General features: G+C 41.6%; 1 protein-coding gene and 1 long non-coding RNA gene across 7 annotated transcripts in view; one reads left to right on the top strand and one right to left on the bottom strand.

Annotated features, from left to right (window-relative positions):
- The window catches only part of EEF1A1 (eukaryotic translation elongation factor 1 alpha 1), a 4,817-nt gene extending 4,401 nt beyond the window's left edge, over positions 1 to 416 (bottom strand). The window contains exon 1 of the mRNA XM_040643670.1: positions 304 to 416. The gene's annotated coding sequence lies outside the window, so the exon portion shown is untranslated. The remainder of the gene's footprint in view (positions 1 to 303) is intronic.
- Positions 417 to 3,921: 3,505 nt separating this feature from the next.
- LOC103657394 overlaps positions 3,922 to 18,934 on the top strand; it is a 44,412-nt gene continuing 29,399 nt past the window's right edge. For 3 of the 6 annotated variants that reach the window (XR_005838348.1, XR_005838349.1, XR_566823.2), the window contains exons 1-2: positions 3,922 to 4,200; positions 13,092 to 13,173. This is a non-coding gene — a long non-coding RNA (uncharacterized LOC103657394). Of the gene's footprint in view, positions 4,201 to 13,091; positions 13,174 to 16,737; positions 16,813 to 18,934 lie in introns of all 6 variants that reach the window. The other 3 variants (XR_005838350.1, XR_005838351.1, XR_005838347.1) reach the window with 2 other exon arrangements.

Raw genomic sequence — 18,934 nt, forward strand, 5'->3', positions numbered from 1 at the left:
TTTTTTTTTTTTTGATAGGTCAGATGTCTGGAGACTTTAACGGCTGTTATCACGGCAGGCCAGAAGGTGCGGCGGAATTCGCACGCGGCCGCCACAGCACCCAAGCCAGGCCTCAAACCAACCACGAGGCGAAGGGGGTCCTAAAAAAAGCACAAGGCCTCGAACCTTCCCACCCACTCACAACCCGAAATTCGGGGTCAAGAACATCGTAAAGTGGCTCGGTGGCGCGGCAGTTAAAAGAGGCACGCGAGGGCCGCAGCCGGCTCAGAGGCCAGGCCCGCGGAAGCCACACCCGGCACTCACCTGTGTTCTGGCGGCAAACCCGTTGCGAAAAAGAACGTTCAAGGCGGCTACGGCACTTATATACGGTCCTCCCCCACCCTCGGGGAAGAGGGCGGAGCCAGCACACGACACCACTTTCCCAGTTTACCCCGCGCCAACTCCATCAGGCACCCGTTCAATCGCCGTCCCCTCCCCCTACTTCTCGGGGACCGTGGGCGATGTACGATCAGCCCACTGAAGAGCACACACCACCTCGCGCATGCTCTTCTCGACCCCGATGACGACGAGAGCGAGTGGGTGGGGAGGCGGGGATGAGCGAACCCTCGGTTCTAGGTTAGAGGGAGTTTAACGACGGTCCCTGGGATTCCCCAAGGCAGAGGCGAGTCCTCCTTTGTATGAATTACTCTCAGCTCCAGCTGGGTTGTGGCGGGGCGAGGGGATGGCCCGGCGAGGAAGTACGGAGTTTTCCCTCTACGGTTCCTGGATTAACTGTAAAGATGGTGTGGAGATTGGAGTATGCTTTCCCTCGGCTATATACCTCCAGTTCTTAGCCTAGTCCTCCCGAAGGTCCGGGACAGCCCCTTTGAGCCGCTTCCTCCGCTCGTCGCAGGTCCGCCCGGGGCTGGCTCCTCCTCCGTCCCTGGCTTCAGATCCCGTCCCGGTTGGAGAGCTGCACAAGGCCCCGGCACTCAGGGCAACGCCAAGGGCCGCCTTCACAGCCCGAGATTCCGTAAGGGTTTCGGCTCGGTGGCTGTGACCAGGATGATTATGCTCTTGGGCTGGCCCTTTGGCTTGTTCCATTCAAAGTCCGCTGGTTTTATCGAAGCCCATATCACACATTCACCCCATCTGGTACTCCAGACGTCTAGTTTTTCAGTTTAGAATAGATTTCAATCCCAGTTTGTCTTTTAACTCTAGTTTTATTACGCTATAAAAAGACCCTGTGTGCGTCTACTCTCGTGATACATTTTTTCCCCAGTGTACACTCAGTTGATTGCTAGGATGAGAAACCTAAAAAGAATTTTTCAAATTCAGTATTTCCACATGATCTCATGTAGAAACTAAGATCTACAGCATTAACAAGCTTATCCACCCAATTTCCTATCCTCAACTCTTGCTGTGAAATCACTGCTTCTAAAAAGTGGCCTATCGCATCTAAATAAATGGATTCATTTTCTGTCCTATTGATTTAACTAAATTTTAGCATAAATCTAGGGCGAAACCAGATGAGGTCTTTTTGGTTGGCAATCAGGGCAGACTGAGAAATACTCCTTCCAAGAAAGAACTTTTTTTTTTTTTTTTAAGATTTTATTTATTCATTTGAAAGGGAGTGTGAACAGGGGGAGGGGGAGAAGCCGACTTCCCCACTGAGCAGGGAGCCCTACGTGGGGCTTGATCCCAGTTCCCTGGGACCATCGCCCCGGCTGGAAGCCGTAGCTTAACCTACTGAGCCACCCAGGGACCCCAAGAACTTTTATTTTTAATGAGCTAGTTAATATATCAATATGTCTCTTCCATATGTGGAACATCACTGCAACTCCTCCAGCCAATCAATTAACAAATGCTTGAAACCTACTATGTGTCCAGTGCTAAGCGAAGTTCTGTAGCATGTGCAAAAGAAATACTTCCTTTCGGAGAGGAACCCACAATCAAATTGGAAGAGGAAAACATATATAAAACAACTGGGAAGCAGTTAACGGCAAACTTGTATGGTGCTTACTTACCTTTTACTTAATTGTAGAATATGGTTCTAGTCCTAGCTTTCAGTTAACTTCTCAGAACCCAAATCCCTTTTCTTCTTTGTAAATGAAATAAGTCTTTCAGAATAGCCTTCCTGTATCTTTTTGTTTTACTATGCTTTGTAGATATAAACTTCTAAAAATACGTTTTTTAAAATTTCTTCATTAGCACGTTTCTAGCCTTCTCTTTTTGAGAGAGTTTTCATGAAAGAACTAGGTCATATTTAACTTTCCCTAGAAATTCATATTACTAATCTTTTTCTGGCAAAAAAGACTTTTCTATGTCTATATTTCTAGCTTCTTTCACTTCATAAATTCTTTTTTCACATTGCCTTTTCCTAGTGCCCTTACACAGTCATATACATGTGGAATAAAATCTTGATACGCTAGTCAATGTTTGCAATATAATAAAAATGTAAGAAATACCAATTAAAATCGGTCACTACCAATAGAACAATGCAAATACCTCTGCTCTTGTCTATTTCCTTGGAAATATTAATGACTATTCTATTTGAAACATTCCCACAATCAGTCATATTTGTACATCATAGTAATATGAACTGCACACTGTGTTATGTCAGATTAAGATTAGGATGCCACACTAGATTATTTTCCATGCCTTCTTGAGCAAACCTCAAATGGTTTAGGTTTGAACATTATTGGAGATAATACTGGGTCATATAAATATTTTAACAGGAATAGCAAATTTCTGAAAATGTAAAGAAATGGTTAGTGACATGAGGGAAGACTAAAGACTAAAAAGACTAAAAGTTGAGTACTTGAAAGCTTTACATGGAATCCAAAATTGTAGTTAACATCTAAGAAGAGTCAAAATGAAAGTGGTTGTTGGTAAGAGGGAAAAGTATCAAAGATGATTTCCATTTAATAAAGTGAAAGTTGAGAAAAGTGATCTATGTGAAATCTGCACAATTCATTAAAATGTAACATTGCAAACTCAAGTACTTTTATACAATCCTAAAATTGTAATAATCCAAGATATGTGTACTCTCAGTTGAATGACTATTTGAAAATAGGGACCTACTATAATTCTAACTAATTTTTATAGATATGTGTGCATATTCAGCACTACGCTGGACACTGGAATTCTTTAACAGATGTGCACAAAGATTTCCAAAGGAGTTTATAAAAACTACAACTCCTGATTCAAATCTCACCTTTTAATTTTTCTAGTACTTCCTCCTTACAGCTCTTCTGGACAGTGGGTGAAAAAAATAATCCAATATTCCAAATAAAGTAACAAAATGGCCCAACAGTGTTCCAGAAGCAAATAAAGACAGCCAGACTTGGATTATTATGCCCAGAAGAGAAAGGAAAATTAAAGAAGTAGGACTCCAAAGCCATCCCAGATTGTAGGCAAGTTTTATCCAAGGTCCTGTGATTGCAGATGAGTATATAAAGTATACAAGGCATTTACAAATACCTAATGGAGAATCCTTTTTAAAAATAGAAGCTAAGGAAAAGCAAAATTGTACATAATTCCTTGATATATATCTAAGTAACCTACTGGGCATCACTGACTAGATGCTCTTATTCATGGTGCGATAATGGCCCAGACCTTTGAGGGGCGGGGGTGTCTCGAGCCATTATTGTGAATTAGATTTAGATACTAGCCACAGACTTTTCTCAGAGGGCAGAGATCCCCTTCTGGTCTTGGTCCGGGCTACAGCACAACGGGACCGCGAGTCCCGGGGAAGTCGCGCGCGGCTCCGGGCGCACCCAGATTCAGAGGAAGGGGGACTGGGGGGGCGCCGGTAGTACGCCGAGCTCCCCGGCGGCAAGAAGGACACCGGGCCGCCTTTCCCCGGCGCCCGCTCCCGGGGCCGAGCGACCCACGCTAGTTATGACGGGGAACCTCTAGGCGGGCCGGGACCCGCGGGTTCGAGTCTCCGCAGCACCAGGGCCACCCCGGCCCGCCCCCGGACACGCCCCCACTTTGAGGTCACTTTCTTGGTTCCTCTGACTGCGGAAGAAACGGCGCGGGAGGAGACAGAAAACCCCACGTGGCTCAGGGTGGGGGTCGGTTTTCGTCACCTTGGCGTGGCCTCTGAGAGGCTACTGAGGCAAATACTCTGTTTTTAAAAAGCCCCTTTCCCTCGCTCCTGTGCTTTGAACATAATCCTAATGCAGTTTTTCTCCCCACGACTTTACAGCAGATACGGTATGCATTTTACTAACTTAAAATTAAAATGGTAACAGTAACATTGTTGAGACTTGTAAATGTATTTTGGGGTTGTATTCTAAGGTCGTGTTTTGTTTAAGATTTCCCTTAAAGTTGTTCATACCATTTAGAGTAGCAAACTGTTAAAATGCATTGTAGTAAACATCTGCATGACCCCTTTTGCCGGGTGCGGGGGGGGGGGGAGGTTTTAGTTATTAACTTAGTAAAAGGGTGAACTGCAATAGTTCTTTGTTATCTGTAATTGTGGTTCACCAAACATCTTTCAGTATTGGCTAATCACTCTATTGGACCTAATTTAAAGCAGCTTTAAGTAATTACATTTTGCTGTGGCTTGCCGCGTTTTCATCTTGCCTGTGCCAATTGAAAATGATCTTTTTTTTTTTTTTAAGATTTTATTTATTTCTTTTACAGAGAGACAGAGAGGGAGCACAAGCGCGGGGGGGGGGGGTGCGGCAGGCAGAAGGAGGGGGAGAAGCAGATTCCCCAGTAAGCAGGGAGCCCAACCTGGGGCTTGATCCCAGGACCCTGGGATCATGACCTGAGCCAAAGGCAGACGATTAACCGACTGAGCCACCCAGGCGCCCCTGAAAATGATCTTTAAAGGGGTATTTTAGAATATGATTAAGCCAAGGAATTATTTGGATTGAGAATCCAAATAAAATGGTACTTCTGTGTGCCAGGTGCTGTTCTAATATTTGCGATATTTAATGAAATCCCATCACCAACATTTTACAGATGGGGAACTTGTAGGGAACTGATAGTGTATGCATAATAAGCAAATGCAGACATGTATTCTTTTTAAACGTTTCACTTTTTTGCACAAAATGATGAAATACAATATATCACATTGCTTCTTGATCCTGCAGATCTCATGAGTATTTTAGGGCCCAGCAAAGCAATATTGGAAACCCGGTAATCTGACCAGAATGCTAGTTGTAACTTTGACCAGCAGGTCTAGGCAGCCTAGAAAATTAAAATAGCAGTGGCTTTGGAGTCAGAAAATCAGGGATTCAGTCCTTGATCTGCTGCTTACAGATGTGTGGTAGCCAGCAGTTCTTGGCTTCTCAGTCCATCTGTAACATGAGTCTGTTCGTTATTTGTATTTAGTACTTACCTCACAATTCTAATATGCAACGACGTGAAAAGATATGGGGGCATTCAATTATCTATCTAGTAAAGATGGTGTTTCTAGAGGCTTTTTGGAGAACACCTGCCCTCAGTTGGTATGCGTCATGACACTAACTTGACTCAGTAAAGAATATAAACTTATTAGAATCTTTTTATTTGTAAAAATTTTGGAATAGCTAATACATGTACGTGGTGAAACATTGTACAGATGTTATACCGTGAAATGTTACTTCTTTTTTTTTATCAGTTTAAAGACAGTCTGAAGACCATGCTAGGAAAATTAACTAAAGATATTTCTACGACTGTTCTCATGATTCTAAGACCAGTGCCCACCAGAGTAAACGCTCTCTCATTCAGTATGAAAGAAAGGATAATCTTCCCTCACTCACTATTTTTTGTGAATCTGCATTTTATAGGCAATATTCACTTTCAGTATGTCTATGTCTTCATAGATAACGTAGTGGAAAGAACACTGGACTCAAGAGCTGGAGTCTATTCCTAGCAATTTTATTTATTAGTTATATGATCTTGAATATATCACCCTTGAGCTCATTATGCTATCATACATTATCTAATAATACCTATTTCACAGAAGTGATCTTAAGGATTAAATGAAATAATGTATCTGCAGATGCAGACTATTTTTCAAATGTTAAGGCTCATTATGATTAGAAAATAATCATTACTCTTAAGAAACAAGAAAAATCTGTTCAAAATATAGAGAAATTTACACATGTCATTATTCATCCTAATGAGTACTATTTGGTCCATTTCATTTAAATATTAGGACTATATACATTCACCAATACATATGACATACACTGTGTGTGTTCTGTAAGTGGCAGGGACTTTTGAATTATGGCATTCATTATATGTTGGTAATTGTAGAGGACTTCAGAGGTCAGTTTTTATTCATCCATCCATCAAGCATTCACTGAGCATAAACTGTGTGCCAGGCACTTAGCTAGACACTGAGGAGATTAAAAAGCCAGTCACTGTCAGACAGTGTATGTGGGAGAGCCCTGGACAGGAAGGGAAAGGGGACACTAACAGAGTTGACTCCAGGGGAGTGTGAATGCTAGAACCAGGAAAAGCACTCACGAGGGACTGAGTCCCTGAGCACTCATGAAGGACTCAGACTGGGGGAGGGGAGGTGGACAGCAGCAGGGAAAGCTTCTCAGAGTCCACTCTTACCTTGGTTGGTTAGGAACTGCCGGAATCAGCCAGTGAAGGACACCACAGAGGGGGAGATGTTTTGGGTGACTGCCTCAGAAAAGAAGGTGGGAGGAAGAGTTTGCCCCTCTGCAGACAGGAGCAGAGAGTGAGATAAAACTGTTTGGTATTCACTGAGGCCCCCAAGGAACCTGTGTGAAATGGTGGGGCTTCAGAGACAAACAGACGTGGGTCCCAATCTGGTATCCATCACTTACTGAATGTGTGACTCTGGGCAAGGTATTTGGTTTCTTTAAGCTTTGGCTCTCTCATCGATAAAAAAGAAAATGATAATACCTACCCCATAACACTGCTGTGAAAATTAGATAAGAAAATGGTTTTTTCACCAAGTTAGAACAGTAGTTGTCAGGGGGTGGTTTGTGTTTACCCACTGTCTATAATGTATAGCACTTTCAGAGTGAGGTAGCTCTGAAGTCAGAAAGCCTCCACTCAAATCCCTGTTGGCTCTCCCACTGCTAGCAAGGGGATGTTTGGCAAGTGAGCTAACCTCTTGAAGCCTCAGATTTCATATCTATAAAGTGCAGATGATAATAAATAGTATCTGCCCCAGAGGATTGTGGTGAAGATTAAATCAATCAATCAATGTAAGCTACTTAACCCAGTGCCTTGGCACTTGGTAAGCATTCAATAAATCTTAATTGTTGCTTGTTGCTTTATTTTTTCTTATTTGAGAGTCCTCATTAACTGGAATCTAGTCAGACTGAAGTTTCTTTTCCAAGAAAATGCCACAATTACCTTGCTTTCAGCTCTGTATTTAACATCCCTGCATTTTAGTTTTGCTTATTAGTTTTTCTCATAGGCCCTTTTCTGGAATCTTAAAGATGCCATGTTTTGAATAACTGTGAAGTTAAAAATGTTAAAGAAAACAGTTTTTATTTAACTAGGATTTCTCAAAATTAAAGCAGCATAAGCCATCACCCCTAATTCTTTTTTTTTTTTAAAGATTTTATTTATTTATTCGACAGAGATAGAGGGCAGACAGCCAGCGAGAGAGGGAACACAAGCAGGGGGAGTGGGAGAGGAAGAAGCAGGCTCATAGCGGAGGAGCCTGATGTGGGGCTCGATCCCATAACGCTACATCACCCCTAATTCTAAAGCCCTGTCACATCCTTGAACTTTCTAAGATTAAATGTCCTGCATCCTTTTTAAAAAAAATTAGTATAGTATCTTTTAAATTGTTGTGATGTTATCTCTGTTTTTCTAGTACCATCTGCTTTTTGTAGTTGGTGTTGTTGCTTTAGAAACATTTTTTAGGGGAGCCTGGGTGGCTCCGTTGGTTAAGCGTCTGACTCTTGATTCTGGTTCAGGTCATGATCTCAGGGCCATGAGACTGACCCCCACATTGAGCTCTGCACTCAGTGGGGAGTCTGCTAGAGATTCTGTCTCTCCCTCTCCCTCTGCCCCTTCCCCCAAATAAATAAATAAATAAATAAATCTTGTAAAAAAAAGCAAACAAACTGAAAGTGCTCAGAGAAAGACAGGGGAACACATATAAGGGAGCAACAACCGAAATGCCTGTGGATATCTTGTCGGAAGGATGGAGGCAAGGAGGTAGAGGAACATCATCTTCAAGTTCTGAAAGAAAAAAATAATCAAACCTGTCAACCCAGAATTCTGTATCTAGTGAAAATATCCTTTATGAATGAAGGCGATAAAATCATCTAATGAGATTCCACTACATACCCACCAAAATGGCTAAAATTTAAAAGACTGAAAATACCAACTTTTGGCAGGCATTTGGGACTCTCACACAGCTGGTGAGCATGTGAAATGGTACATTCTCTTAGAAAAACAGTTTGGCAGCTGTTTTTAACTCTTAAAAAGTTAAACATGCATTTATCATATGACCATCCTTTCCACTTACTAGGTGCTTACCCAAGAGAAATGAAAGCACATATCCATAAACAGACTTGGGGCCAAATACTCATAGCAGCTTTATCTGTAATCACCAAAAACTGAAACAAGCCAAGTGTCCATCAACAATTTGGATAAACAAATTACAGTATATCCATACAATAGAAAACTACTCAGCAGCAAAGAAATATACATACTAAGAGAATTTGTTGCCAGCATATCTGCACTATGAGAAATGCTATAGGATATTGTTCAGGCTGAAGAGAAATAATACCAAATGGAAACTCAAATCTTCAGCAAGAAATAAAATGTAAATGACAAATATCTAGGTTAATATAAAAGACTGCCTTTTCTCCTAATTTCTTTAAAATACATAAAACTACTTAAAGCAAAAATTTTAACATGTCTTACAGGGTTCATAACGTATGTGGATTGAGTGCATGTAGCAATTATATCTTAAAGAACAGGTTTGGGGTGAATGGGCCTATGGTGTTGCAAAGCTTCTACGCTGTAAAAAAACTGATATTAACTCTGTATGGACTGTGAAAAGTTAGGTATGTCTATTGTAACCCCTAGAGCAAACACTAAAAACATAATGCAAAGAGATAGTGTTAAAAAGCCATTAGATAAAGTGAAATTTTTAAAGAATTTTTAAATAATCCAAAAGGAGAAGAGGAGCAAAAAGCAGATGGGACAAGGAATACAAATAGTAAAATGATAGACCTAAATCCAACTTTTTCTGTAATCACATTAAATGTTGATGGACTAAACGCTCCAATTAATAAGCAGAGTTTGTCAGAATGGATTAAAAAAAAGAAAACACCAAAAACCAAGACCCGAGTATATGCTATTTACAAGAGACACATTTTAAATATTAAAAAAACCTATTAAATTATTATGTAATAGAATCCATGTATTTTGGCACATTAGAAATGGCTTTTAAACCTTGCCTATCTCAATCATTATACTTATAAGACAGGAATAATTATACTGTCCAAGATTGTAGTGGTTAAAAAGAATTAAATGGTTATAATGGACTTTGCAAATACTGTATGGTGGCATTATCATTTCCTTATAATAATTACTTAATATATATGATTTTACTATAGTCGTTCTATTGTTCCACTCTGAACAAACTCATCAATGTTTAATGTAAACATTTTCTTTTTTTTTTTCTTGTTAAGATTTTATTTATTCATTTGACAGAGAGAGAGAGAGAGCACAAGCAAGGGAAGCAGCAGGCAGAGGGAGAGGGAGAAGCAGGCTCCCTACTGAGCAGGGAGCCCAGCGTGGGACTCTGTCCCAAGACCCTGGGATCATGACCTGAGCTGAAGGCAGATGCTTAACTAACTGAGCCACCCAGGTGCCCCCAAATTAAATTGCCTTCCATCAAAGTCTTCCTATGGTTGAAAATATTTTATTCTGACACTAAATGTTAGCAATCAAGTGAAGCAAATGAGAGCCGGCCAGCAGAAGGAATCTATTATTAGATTCCTAACCTGAAGCAAAAGTTGTCAGCAGAAACCCTCTTTAGATGTGGCCAAGTCCACCTTGTGACGGGAGTGTGGAAGAACATAAAAACATGCAGCTCCAGAATGGAACCTGGGGGCCTTCAGGGTCAGAATGCTTAATTGGAATTAGAAGACAGGATGCTATGAAACTGGAAGAAATGCATTTTATCTTGGTTAATCATGAAATGAAGCAATAGTACAGGAATATTTTGCTCACACAACATTTTGTATGGCACAGACGGCTAGAGGAGTTCCTAAGATGAGCAAAGGAGAGGACTCACTCAAGCACGGCTGGCTCACCTCCTCACTCAGGTGTCATTTCCTACACTGCATTCTCAGAGGGATCCTCTCCATCACGTCTACAAAAGTTCCCTGTTATAGCCCCTTCTTTGTTTCCTTCTTAAGGCTTATTGCAACATGTAATTATCTTACTCATTTGGCTACCATTTCAGCATTGCCTCCTCTACTAGAATCTAAATTCCATGAGCACAAAAATCTTGTCTGATTTTTTTTTTTTTACCATGACATCTGGTGTCTGACACATAATACATGGTCAATAAACATTTGTTGAATGAATGAATGAATGAATGAATGAATGAATGAATGAAGAGGAAATCTGGGACTGCAATCTGCTTCTCCTTAAGTAAATTTCTTCCACTGACACATATATGCTATATCCAGTTTGAGAATTAACCAATCAACCATAAAAAACCTTTCTTTAGGGGGCGCCTGGGTGGCACAGCGGTTAAGCATCTGCCTTCGGCTCAGGGCGTGATCCTGGCATTATGGGATCGAGCCCCACATCAGGCTCCTCTGCTATGAGCCTGGTTCTTCCTCTCCCACGCCCCCTGCTTGTGTTCCCTCTCTCGCTGGCTGTCTCTATCTCTGTCAAATAAACAAAATCTTTAAAAAAACCAAAAAAACCTTTCTTTAGTATTACAAATCATTCCAAAATTCTTATGTTTTCCAGTAGCCCTCCTAATGTGTCCTGGTCTTTTTCTTGTTAGATCTTGACTTGCACTATGTTTTCTTGCTTGATTTCTTTCTTTCTTTTTTTTTTTTAAAGTAAGCGCCACGCCCATCATGGGGCTTGAATTCATGACCCTCAGATCAAGAGTTTCATGCTCTTCCAAAGCCAGGTGCCCCTCTTGTTCAATTTTTTTAGGTTTGCCTTGGAGTGACAGGTTGACCCCAGCCCTGGTGAGGGCAGGGAACATCCCTAGACATCTCTGTCTGGATATCTGCTTAGAATAGAGAATAACATTTTCATGTGACCTAAAAAAAAGGAGCTGATTGCACCCATAACTTGAGTTTGACTTAGAAACAAGTAGAAGGTGGTAAGGGCTGAGGGAGCTCGTTGAGAACAATGACATGTCCCTACTCCTTCATCTATCCCCCCAATCCCTTCATCGATCATCCCTTCATTCAGCAATCACAGCACTTACTAAGCTCAGACCTATCCCAGAACTGTTCTAAATGTTTTATGCATGTTAATTCAATTAATCCTTTTGGTTACCCTAAGGGTTCGCACTGTTATAATACCCAGTTTATAAATAAGAAAACTGATAACGATTTTTTAAGCATTATTGCTCAGTGGTCTTAGAGAAGGAGCTGACAATCTTTTTAGAGTCACATAGATAATGTTACTAAAATGATAATAATTTTCTAAATCGTTTTTGACATATGTCATCATGATGAAACAGTATTTAAGCAAAATTACATACTGTCCTAAAATTAGGGGAAGCGTTGCATATAATACATGTCAGGACAAAGTCAGTGCTAAACAGGAGAAATGAGCCAAGTGCTGTGCTGCAGGGAGGAAGCCTGAGGAGTGGGAAGAGCACGGCATTGGGGATGGAGAGATGTGGGACTGAATCAGGTCTCTGTGGTCTTGGGCAGGGTGCATAAGCTTCAGCGTTTATACCTGTGAAATGAAAGTAACAAAGCCTCTAGCGGTCTTTCCTGAATTCCCCAGACTGAGCTAAGAGTACCCTTCTGTGCTTCTCCATCACCTTTTGCGATGCTTGAGATCATTTGCCACATTGAAAGTACTTCTGATAGGACCATCTCTTCCTTAGATTATAAATTCCTCAGGGCAACAGTGTCTGAGGATGGTGTCTGCTCCCAACAGGGCCTAGGGGAGCCCCTAGTCCTAGTTAAATCTGACTGGCTCCTCTGTCTCACTCTCTCTAAAAAAGCAAAAAAATAACCCCCCCCAAACTCCCACAACTCTTTGCACATTTAGCTGTTCTTAAATTATTTTTTGCAGTTATCTAAGTAAGCATGGATTTGGACCTCTGAGGTTAAGAGCTGGGGGCTCCTTTTAGAAGTAAAAAGATAGATTACTGAATTGAAAAACAACTAAAATGTACATACAGTGGTATAGAAAAGGTATACAAAGTCAAGCTGAAAATTGCAAACAAGATACGAAAGTCGGGTCTCCTACTGTGGTCACATCACTTAAGAGGTTCTAATGGACGGGATTAGAGATTGTAAAACACTACTAAATCACACTCACTGATTTCTATGTAAAGGCAATTTTTGCCTTAATTTGTTGAAAAAAAAAATTGAAGTCCAAGGTTAAACTCTTAAAGCTACAGAGTTTCTTCTTTTTTTTTTTTTTTAAAGATTTTATTTATTTTTTCGACAGAGATAGAGACAGCCAGCGAGAGAGGGAACACAAGCAGGGGGAGTGGGAGAGGAAGAAGCAGGCTCACAGCAGAGGAGCCTGATGTGGGGCTTGATCCCATAACGCCAGGATCACGCCCTGAGCCGAAGGCAGATGCTTAACCGCTGTGCCACCCAGGCGCCCCCAGAGTTTCTTCTATAATGCCTGACTAGAAGAGGAAACATTTCCATCAGATAGAACGCACAGCTGGTAGGTGGAGAATCAGAACATGGTCTTATCACAACACGATGTAAAGCACAGATTATTGAAATGCAAATGTCTGCATGAAATAACTAATCTCAACATGAATGGGTTGCTTTGTTCTGGCTTATGGTTATTCCCATGTTGTCTTTTGGGGATTTATAAGTGACCCCAAGCACTGTGTAAAGATTTCAGTGAGAGCAAATGGAAGCACTTGACACTGCACATACTGAAACAATACATCCCCCCTCCCCCAAACAATACTTTTCTTACAGAAGGCTGTTTCACCGCTAGAAGCAAATCAACACAGGATGATGGTCTACAGAGACTGGAGAAGGTAGAGCCTCCAGGGAATGGGTAAGTCCTCACACCATCCTCAGGGACCCGAACTTCTTTTACTCTACACACACCATAATTAGTTATATAGGTGGCTATTTTTAGAGTCAGACTCTCCTATTACAAAACGATTTTCTTTTTTATGATTGCTTTGTATCCTTGACTCTCTTACCCAGCATTGACAAACAGGCCCAGGAAGGACTGTCTGACAATACAGGGTTTGCCCGTTTGGACTCCCTACTGGATTATATTAAGGTTCGCACACAGTTCATCATGACGGATGTGTCATCTTCGGTTGGTGATGTGACCATGCTTATTTTTAAGGACTTTTTTTTTTTTTTAGCAGTTGTTATTGTTGTTTTAGGTTCACAGTAAAATCGAGCAGAAGGTACAGAGATTTCCCGTATATGATCCCCTCCCACGCACAGCTTCCCCCCACATCAGCACCTCCCCACCAGAATGGTACCTTTGTTACAACTGATGAGCCTACATTGACATATCATCATCACCCAAAGTCCATAGTCTAATTAGGGTTCATTCTTGGTGTTAATACATTCCATGGGTTTGGACAAATGTATAATGACATATATCAACCATGCTGGTATCCTCCAGAGTAGTTTCTCTTCCCTAAAAATGTTCTCCGCTTTGCCTATTCATTCTTCCTTCCTCCCAACCCCTGGCAAACTCTGATTTTTTTTACAGCCTCCCTGGTTTTGCCTTTTCCAGAATGTCATCGTTAAAACCATACAGTCTTTAGCCTTTTCAGATTGGCTTCTTCCACTTAATAACGTGAATTTAAGTTTCTTCCATGTTCTTTCATGGCTTGATAGCTCTTTTCTTTTTAGGGAAATTATATTTCATTGTCTGAATGTAGCACAATTTATTTACCCATTCGCTGTCTGAAGGACACCTTAGTTGCTTCCAAGTTTTGGGGGACCATGCTTTTTGGACTAAAAATAATTCAAGTAAGCAACGTTAGAGATTTAAAAAAATATTTTTTGGGTCTCTGAGGTAAAAAACAAAGCTTAATACAAATGGATTTGAGAAGATATTCTGCCAAACTCAGGAGACTCTTTTTGAGACTCTTCCAAAATAGCTATTTATATCTAGAAGCAACACCTGCTTAATCAGCAAGTAAGCCCAATTTCAGTAATTTTGTCCTAGTTTGTGTGCATGTAAGTACAAAGATCAGTATTAAGTTATATTCCTAGACTGTTTTGATAATGCTTAATAAACAAAGGGAGACTACAATGGTGGATTGTTACTTGACTCTAAATTTGTTGATTATAAAGGAAATACCAAAAAAAAAAAAAAAAGAAAAGAAAAGAAAGAAGTACCAATGGGCAAGGAAAGTTATCAAAAGACTGAGAATATATGGTAAGGGAGAGAACATGGGGAAGTAGGGACTCATACTTTTTGGTAAGACTGAGAATCAATGCAGTCTTTTTTTTTTTTTGAAGGCAATTTGGAAGACTTTTCTAAAATTTTAAGTAGCGTACCTTGTGATGAAGTTTCTACAGATTTGTCCTGTAAAAAATACACAAGTGCGGGGCGCCTGGGTAGCGCAGTCGTTAAAGCGTCTGCCTTCGGCTCAGGGCGTGATCCCGGCGTTCTGGGATCGAGCCCCACATCAGGCTCCTCTGCTGGGAGCCTGCTTCTTCCTCTCCCACTCCCCCTGCTTGTGTTCCCTCTCTCGCTGGCTGTCTCTATCTCTGTCACATAAACAAATAAAATCTTTAAAAAAAAAAATACACAAGTGCTACATGGGAAGATGCTGCCAGTATATTAAATGAAGAAAACAATTTACAATAATAGCAGTGATCCCTTTAAATAGAGACTTGTATAAAACACAAAATATCCGGAAGAGTTTCTCCAAAATGTATTAGGTGATTACCTCCTGAGAAGTGGGATTGGGGTTTTACTAGTTTTCTATCACCGTGTAACAAATCACCAAACTCAGGGACAGAAACTAACACCTAGTGCATTATTTTATGGTTTCTATAGGTTACAAGTCAGGCACAGGGTGCCTTGGTTCCCTGTACAGGGAATCACAAGGCTGAAATCAAATTGTCAGCCAGGTGGAGATCTCATGTGGAATTCTCTTCCAAGCTCATTCAAGCTGGCTGTGATACTGTGATTTACAGTGAGAAATACATATTTGGTCTCCATCGCATTTCTATCACAGAGCTCCCAAAACCCTTGGAATTTCCTAAGTGACGAGAGCGGTGAGGATGTTTTTTGCTATGTTAATGAGGTAACTTTGGAGACCCCTCCCCCCACTTCTGGGTAGGGGCTGGTTGCCAAGAGAACTAACCACGTGTTTGGAGGGTTGGGACTTTTAGTCCCACCACCCCTACCTTGACCTTCGGAGAAGGGAGAGGGGCTGGAGGTTGAAACAATCACCAGTGGCCAAGGATTTAATCAGTTGTGCCTATGTAATGAGGCCTACATAAAAACCTAGGACAGGTTTCAGAGTGGCCCGGGTCATGTTAATTTGGGGAGAGTGGTGCACCTGAAGAGAGTATGGAAGCCCCACCTCCTTTCTCTATACCTCGTCCTGGGCATCTCCTCCATCTAGTTCTTCCTGAGTTATATCCTTCTATAATAAACTGCTAATCCTTTAATATGTGTCCCTGAGTTTTGTGAACCCCTCTAGCAAATTGATTGAACCCAAAGAGGGGGTGGGGATTGTTGGAACCTCCAATCTATAATCATGGGTCAGAAGCAGAGGTGGTAACCTGGACTTGGGACTGGCATCTCAAAATGGGGCCCTAATCTGTGGGATCTGATGCTACTTAGGGTATAATATATACACAATATATATATTGTGTCAGAATTGAGTTGAGGGGTGCCTGGCTGGCTCAGTCTGCGGAGCATAAGACTCTTGATCTCAGGGTTGTGAGTTCAAGCCCCACACTGGGCATAGAGCTTACTTTAAAAAAAGTGGGTGGGACGCCTGGCTGGCTGCGTCAGTGGAGCACACAACTATTTTTTTTTAATATATAATTGTATTTATTTATTTGAGAGACAGGGAGAGAGTGAGAGAGAGGGAGAGAGAATCTGAAGCAGACCCCACACTGAGCACGGAGCCCCGTGTGGGGCTCCATCTCACAACCTTGCGATCATGACCTGAGCCAAAACCAAAAGTCAGGTGCTTAACCCACTGAGCCACCCACGTGCCCACAGCGTGTAACTCTTGATCTCAGGGTTGCATGTTCAAGCCCTATGTTGGGTAGAGAGATTACTTAAAAATAAATAAATAAATAAAAATCTGAAGGAAAAAAAAAGAATTGAATTGAATTGTAGGACAGATCCCCAGCTGGTGTCTGAGAATTGCTTGGTGGTGTGAGGAAACTATACCCCACCCCCTCCCCCCATGGGAATTGGCGACCAGAATCATTACTGGCAGAATTCTTTTCCTTGTAGTTGTGAAATGGCGGTTCCATTTCCTTGCTGCGGGTCAGTGAGGGCTGCTTGCTGTTAGTTCCCAGAAGCTGTCTGCGTTCTTTGTCAGGCGGTCCCTTCTATCAGGTGTACCTAATCCTTCTCATCCTGCAGATTTCTCATTTCTTCTTCTGCCACCAGCCAGAGAAAACTCTGATTTTAGAGGACTCGTGTGATTGGGTCCAACTCAGATCATCTATGGTGAGGTTGACTATCGTGAGTAAAATCTCTCCTATTCACCATTCGTGCACGTCAGGGACGTGCACACCAAGGAGACAGGAAATCTTGGGGGCCAGCTAAGAATTTTGCCCTCCACAGGGCTGGAGTTAAAACGAGGAGTATTTTCACTTTGTGCTTTATACATATTTGTAATGTTTGAATTTGGGGGGGAAGGAATATGTGTCACTTTTTGTACTCCAGAATGTCTGAAAGGATATACCCTAATATTTTAACAATGGTTAGTAGGAATAAGATTTTTCTTTTTAAGATTTTATTTTAAAGTAATATCTAAACCTAATGTCGGGCTCAAACTTACAGCCCTGAGACCAAGAGTTGCATGACTGAGGGGCGCCTGGGTGGCACAGCGGTTAAGCGTCTGCCTTCGGCTCAGGGCGTGATCCCGGCGTTACGGGATCGAGTCCCACATCAGGCTCTTCTGCTATGAGCCTGCTTCTTCCTCTCCCACTCCCCCTGCTTGTGTTCCCTCTCTCACTGGCTGCCTCTCTCTGTCGAATAAATAATAAATAAAATCTTTAAAAAAAAAAAAAAAAGAGTTGCATGACTGAGCCAGCCAGGTACTCCCTAATGTTTTATTATTTTTTAATTTTTAATTTTTTTTAAAGTAGGCTCTATGCCCAATGTGGGGCTTGAATTCATGACCCTGAGATTAAGAGTCACATGCTCTACCAGCTGAGTCAGCCGGCCATCCCAGGAATAAGGTGTTTTTAAATATAACCATATGGTAACCAACTTTTTATCATATAACTATAAGAATATAAAGTTATTTCCATTTTAAATTTTTAAAAATTTTATGCAGGTCATAGACCGAAGCAGCTAATAGAGTTTGTACTGGTGCCATTTTGGCTAATGGTAGTTTTTGCTGTGGTTGTGAATATACATCCTGACAATGCAGCATGGCCAAGATGTAAGAAACTATGAATGCATTTGAGAAGAGTGGAGATAAATTCGTGGGTGAGAGACACACAGGTTATCAGGAGCACTGCAAGTAGGCAGCATCAGGGGAGAAAACATCATCTGAGGATTTAGGTTACAGGGTCCTCTGACTGGCTGGAAGCAGGTCTCATACTTTTCCTGCAGCTCTCGACTCTCGTCTGGAAAATGAGGGCATTAGACCAGATGAACCCTAAGATCCATGTGTTTTGCTCAGTCTTTTTGAGATTCATACCATGGTTTCTTACAAAATTCTCCTAGTGTTGGGGCGCCTGGGTGGCGCAGTCGTTAAGCGTCTGCCTTCAGCTCAGGGCATGATCCCAGAGTTCTGGGATCGAGCCCCACATCAGGCTCCTCCGCTATGAGCCTGCTTCTTCCTCTCCCACTCCCCCTGCTTGTGTTCCCTCTCTCGCTGGCTGTCTCTCTCTCTGTCAAATAAATAAATAAATAAAATCTTTAAAAAAAAAAATTCTCCTAGTGTTATGGTCCTAAATAAACACAAGCTGGAAGGATTATTAGCCTGATGCTGAGAGGCAGGTTTTATGTTCTTTTGAGTTATAAGCATGTTCCCAGAAAAGAAGGGTTGACGCTGGATCAATCTGAGAAAACAAAGTACAAATACAAAATTTGGGAGCGCCTGAGTGGCTCAGTCGATTAAGCGTCTGCCTTTGGCTCAGGTTGTGATCCCAGGGTCCTGGGATAGAGCCCGGGCTCCCTGCTCAGTGGGGAGTCTGCTTCTCCCTCTGCCCCTCCCCCTGCTTGTGCACGTGCTCTCTCTCTCTCTCTCTCTCAAATAAATAAAGTCTCAAAATTAAAAAAAGTTAAAAAAAACACAAACAAAATTTGACTGAAAACCAGAATGAGCAAGTCAGGCGCAAAGAACTATCGGACTTTGGAAGGTGGCAAGGGAAGGAAGGATGCTCTCATAGGAGCCCTCACAATTTAGAGGTCTGAAGAATAAAAATATTTTTCATCCCATTCAAAGAAAACAGGCTTCTTCTCAGAGTCAACACCGAGTAACTCACTCTTGATCAAGAAGAGAGAATGTGAAGAAAAAAAAAGGAAGAATGTGTTTGGGTCATTTCATATTTGTTATATGTAGGTCAGGGAGCAAAATCCCTAAGTGCAGGGTAACACACAGCAAAAACAAACTGCTAGCCTAGATTGA

The sequence above is a fragment of the Ursus maritimus genome, unplaced genomic scaffold, assembly GCF_017311325.1.
Source record: "Ursus maritimus isolate PB19 unplaced genomic scaffold, ASM1731132v1 scaffold_29, whole genome shotgun sequence".
Taxonomy (NCBI): Eukaryota; Metazoa; Chordata; class Mammalia; order Carnivora; family Ursidae; genus Ursus; species Ursus maritimus.